The following is a 6000-nucleotide window of genomic DNA, read 5'->3' on the forward strand; positions in this document are numbered from 1 at the left end:
ATCCATTCAACTCGATCCACAAGATAGTTCAACTTCAGATCGACTCGACTCTACCAATTTTCAACATCTCGAAAACTCTCGAACTCTGGCTTGACTCGTCTCGTATTAGACTCGTCTTGTTTCCATCGAATTTTGATGCGTGGAATCATACGATGTTAACAACTGTGAATTTTTCATTGGTCAAACCTTAGGGGTGAAATGGGACACTCATTGACACACCCTCAAAATAGTTTTAGACTCAAAAAGGAAGAGCTAAGATTCACTGTTGGAACTTGGGAGTGAACTGAAGAGTGAATTGAGAAAAGTAAAAACAAGTTAGCAAAATACTCTGGGTTTTCCCAGCTAAAATTTCAAAATGGTAATTGTCAAAACACCACAGCCACAAACACTACCGTCAATAGTAGCGGCAACCATCTCGCAAAGGGGTCGGAAGTCGAATTCTTGAACTACAAGATATCTTTCGTGCATTTGATACAGGGGAACTGTAGTTGAATCGATACCCAAAGCTAATCTGAGAAAGTGTAATAGAACCTTAATTCGGTTCAAGTCCTTATTCACCGACGATCATTCTGATAAGATGCTTAACTAAACTCCAAAAGCTAGATCAAAGAGGGAGATTTGCATAAGTCATTATAAGGAATACCAAGATTTGGTAACCGCTTGATGCGGGACTTTAAGACAACCCTTGTCCTTAGATCTTCTACCGCGCCCGGTCCGATTAGTCGACGGTGCCGGCCAAGTGCAACTGGGATTATGGTAAGGGAACAAATGTTTTTCTTGAAATTACAGCTTGATTCGGTGAAACTACAGGAAAATCTCAAGAATAAGCCATTTACAGCTTATAAAAGGAGCTTCATAATCTCGGATACAACAACAAAAGTTTCTTCATCTTGCTTGCCAAAAAACTTTTAAGTGAACTTGGATTTTTGGTCTTACTGATCTATGGATCTCTCCAGCTTTGTTTAATTCTGACCAAGTTTGTTCTAGCAAAGTATTTGTATGGATCATTTGTGAGGTCACTGATGGACATGAAAATAAACATGGGCATGGACATGGGAGATGACTCATTTCCCACTCCCACTTGATTTTAGAGGTATGATTTCTGCATTCGGTTTAGTGACTTCCTGATCATCCTTAGATGTTGGGTAGTATTATTCCATTTGATGACTTCCTGATCACCCTTAGATGTTGCCTTATCTTCAACTTCCAACAGTCCTCCAATAAAATTGAGAAAGCCTTCTTGAGCCTTAGAGATTCCTATTTTGTAATTGGGCCAGGGGAATGAACAATTGCGTATAGGCCAGGGGAATGAACAATTGCGTATTGGGCCAGGGGAATGAACAATTGCGTCTTCAATATTTGTGCCAACAGCTTCAACTGCCACAACAACATTACTTTGGTCTTGAGCTGAGTTATCATTTATCCTATCATTCCCTTCCTCTTGAAAATGATTCGTCCTCGAATCTACAATTTCATAAGGAGAAAGAACAGTGACATTAAAAGTAGCACTCACATAACCATACTTACTTGGTAAATCAATTTTGTAAGCATTGCCGTTGATTCTTTCGAGAACTTGGAATGGACCATCTCCTCTTGGATGTAGCTTAGACTTCTGTTGAGATGGAAGCATTCCTTTCTCAAGTGTATCCAAAACCAATCACCAGGGTCAAATCGAACAGGCTTTCTACCCTTATTGGCTTGAGTTGCATAAATTTATTCTTCTTCTTGATTTGCATCCTAGCATCCTCATGAATCCTTCTCACGTTCTCTGCTCTTTGTTCCCCATCGAGATTAGTAATCTGTTCTAAAGGTAAGGCAAGCAAATCTGTAGAAGACAAAGGGTTAAACCATAAGCAATTTCAAAACGGGAGTACCCCATAGAAGAATGAATACTACGATTATAAGCATATTCAAGATGAGGCAAACATTCCTCCCACGATTTGAGATTTTTTTTAATGACAACACGCAACAAAGTACCTAGTGCTCTATTCATAATTTCTGTTTGACCATCATTTGCGGGTGACAAGTTGTTGAAAATAATAGTATAGTACTCCGTTTGCTCCACAATACACGCCAAAAGTGACTTAGAAACTTAGCATCACGATCACTAATAATTGTCCTAGACACACCATGTAAACGAACTACATCTTTAGAGAACAATCCAGAAATGTTTGAAGCATCATGAGATTTAGAGCAAGGGATAAAATAAGCCATTTTAGAGAACCTATATACAACCAAAAATATACTATCTTTATCTCTCCTAGATCTAAGTAATCCAAGCACAAAATCCATAAAAAGATCAATTCAGGGAGCATATGGTACAAGCAAAGGAGTGTACAATCCATGATTCATTACCTTAGACTTAGCCTGTTTGCAATTCAAGCATTTAGCACAAAAGAGATGAACATCCCATTTCATATGTGGTCAAACAAAGTGTTCTTTCAGCATTTTCACAATTTTATGAATTCTAAAGTGATCCATTAAACCACAAGAAAGGCACTCTTGAACCAAGACTTCTCTAATAGAACAATTTGGGGCACATAAATGTTTTACTTTGAAGAGAAAACCATTGTGTTTATACAATTTGTTAACTGCAACATGTTCACAAGCATTATATACATCAGAAAAATTAGGGTCAGAAGCATACAATTCTTTGATGTGATCAAAACCAATAAATTTAGTACTTAGCATAGCAATCAATGAATATCTCCTAGATAAAGCATCAGCAACAACATTGTCCTTTTCTTGTTTATATTTAGTGACATATGGAAAATATTTCAATGGATTCAATCCATCTAGCATGTCGTTTGTTCAACTTACCTTGGCCTTTAAGGTGTTTTAAGGATTCATGATCGGTGTGTATGACAAACTCCTTAGGCCACAAATAATGCTGCCAAGTGCTCTTACCAGTGCATACAACTCTTTGTCATAAGTAGAGTAATTCAGGATTGCTCCATTCAATTTTTCAAAAAAGTAAGCAATTGGGTGCTTGTTCTGCATCAACACAGTCTCTATACCTATTCCATTTGTATCACATTCAATCTCAAAAGTTTTGTTAAAGTCAGGCAAACATAAGAGAGGAGCAGAACATAAAGCATTTTTAAGCAATTGAAAAGCATATTCTTATTCCCTAGTCCATACAAAAGAGTTCTATCCTTCATAATTTCAGTTAAAGGTAGGGTTGGCAATTTATATCAAATCCGTGGATATTCGATCCGTTGCGGATTGGATCGCATTCGGATCGAAAGTCCACGTATCGGATCGGATACGAATATAGATAATTATTATCCGAAATATCCGAAATATCCGATCCGATATATTATTATACTAATATAAATATAATAGCATTAATATTATTATTTTAAAAATAAATACAAAGCACAATACACATAACTCATTAAATAAAATCTTAAAATGTCTTAAAACAAAAACATATTGTGTACATTTGACATTTTATAGTGATTAAATTTAAAGTTTTTGAAATCGGACTGGATTTTTATTTTTTTGTACGGATCGGATTCGGATACTAATTGTGAATATCCGCGGATCGGATAAAAAATTTTATTTTTGACTAAAATGCCCTAAATAAATATAAATAATAACTAAAAAGATTTGAAAGATAGAAAGTATATATTAATTATAGGTTCTGATAGGAGCAATTGTCGAAGAACGCAACGATTAGTGGCATATTATGCCGATCAACGACAAACAACAGATGGTGGTCCTTTGTGGTGTGTTAGTTTGATAAATGATAGAAAAATGTGTTTGATGATAGTAATTTAATATATATAAATATATAAATGTAGAAAAATATGTACAAATTTTACAAATATAATTATTAATATGAAATAATATATTAAATAATTTAAGAAAATTTATATAAAAAATTAAAATTTCATTAATAAAAAATAACCTAAATAAAAAAATATTTTCTAAAAAATTAATTAATAATCATTTAAATTTTTTAAAAAATTAATTCAAAAAATTAATTAATAAAAATTTTACTTTAAAGAAAAAATTAATTATTAAGAAAACTTTTCCAAAAATTATTTAAAGTAATTAATTTTTAAAAAAAAGGTGGAATCAAATTATTGACATGACTATTTTTACACGTAAGATAATATGTGTCATCATTTTATTGGTTATGATGACATGCGTCAGCCACATCGGTGACACCTCACCAAAAAATAATTTCAAAACAACACAAGACCTCCAAATCAGCTTTCTTAACACGAGAGACCTCCAACTCTCTTTTCTGGACATAAGGACCTACGTACCTATTTTTCACCGACACAAGACCCTGTAACTTAAATATCCCATTTGTGAATAACGGGGATGGCTTAAACAAGCAAGTGCAAGGCATTCAATTTGGGCATGAACTTCATCTTCTTCATAAGACCAATGCTAAAATGCATCATGTCAAATAGTGGGTGATATGTATGTTGAGTCACCATGTGACGTGTATGCTACATGGATGTGATTGGGACGACTTAACAGAATAATGATGACACATCATCGATTTTTGACGATAGATATGATTTTGTTAGAAAACTAACGAAACATGTATCCACTTGGTAGAAAAAAATTCGAGATACCAACTGGTGGGGTTGGCAACGGAGTGATCGGATCGGATATTCTCTTAATTTTTTCGATCCGAAAAAAATCCGAACGCTATTATCCGATCCGCGGATATTCACAACTAGTATCTGAATCGGATCCGCAAAAAAAAAAATCCGATCCGATCCAAATTTCAAAAAATTTAAATTTAATAATTATAAAATGTCAAATGTACACAAATTTTTTTGTTTTTAAGACTTCTTAATTTTTTTTTAATTTACTTTTAATTAAATTCACTAAAAAATAGATTTTATTTAATGAGTTATGTGTATTGTGCTTAGTATTTATTGTTCAAATAATAATATTAATGCTATTATATTTATATTAATATAATAATATATCGAATCAGATTGAATTTTTTGGATAATAATTTCCTATATTCATATCCGATCCGCGAATTTTTCGATCCGAATCCGATCCGATTCGCAGCGATTCGGATCTAAATTGCCAACTCTACCAACTGTTAGCTAAAGTCAGTTTTAAATTCTTTAAAAAAAGGCCAATTTTAAATACCAAAACTTTAATTATGGCGCCCACTTTCCAGCCCCTTATGTCTAGAAGGAAGATGGTGCCACTTGTGCCTCGTTCTTTATAATAAAAGGATATGTTAAATATAAAGATATACAAATTATTACAACAAAGCACACATGTCATGGTATCTATTCAACGAAAATATAATTCGTAATTAATATTACACAACGATATAAGATATCGTGATAGAGCCCTAGATGCCAAGAGAATGCCACGAGCCCCACCTTATTCACATAGCTGGATAACGACTGGATTAACTGCCACGTACTAAATCGTACTACTGATCAACCTGAAGAAATTAATAATTTTGATGGAAGACGTAAGCTTTACGCTTAGTGAGAAGTATTATAAATTCATTGAGTTTTTGTACGAAAACGTGTAGCGAATATAATATGAAATACTGGATTATGAAATCATGAATTTATAATTGTGCATGAGATACTCGGAAATATGAAATGATAGCAGAAAGTATCGATGAACCCATATCTGTGAAAATAATAGGAATGACTGATATAGACGCATTCTACATAGTATTCCTGCCTACCATGGGGTATTCGAACACATATCGATCACCATACTAGACATGAGGCCAATATCTAATGATGGCGTACCATCTGCGCAAACTAACTAAGGGGTCACCTGGTTAGAGCTGGTACTACTAGATATAAAATCATGGATAACTGGGGTTCTTATATAATTTATATATGTAATAATCCTATCATTATATATATATAATACATGAATAACTTGAGTATCAATTATATAGTTTATGTAACTATAAATGTAAACATGATTAAAATCAGAGTTCATTTTGAAGGTCTCCAGACCATATTTAGTTTTCAAAGTAACTAT

Source organism: Rutidosis leptorrhynchoides, unplaced genomic scaffold (assembly GCF_046630445.1).
Source record: "Rutidosis leptorrhynchoides isolate AG116_Rl617_1_P2 unplaced genomic scaffold, CSIRO_AGI_Rlap_v1 contig179, whole genome shotgun sequence".
Classification (NCBI taxonomy): domain Eukaryota; kingdom Viridiplantae; phylum Streptophyta; class Magnoliopsida; order Asterales; family Asteraceae; genus Rutidosis; species Rutidosis leptorrhynchoides.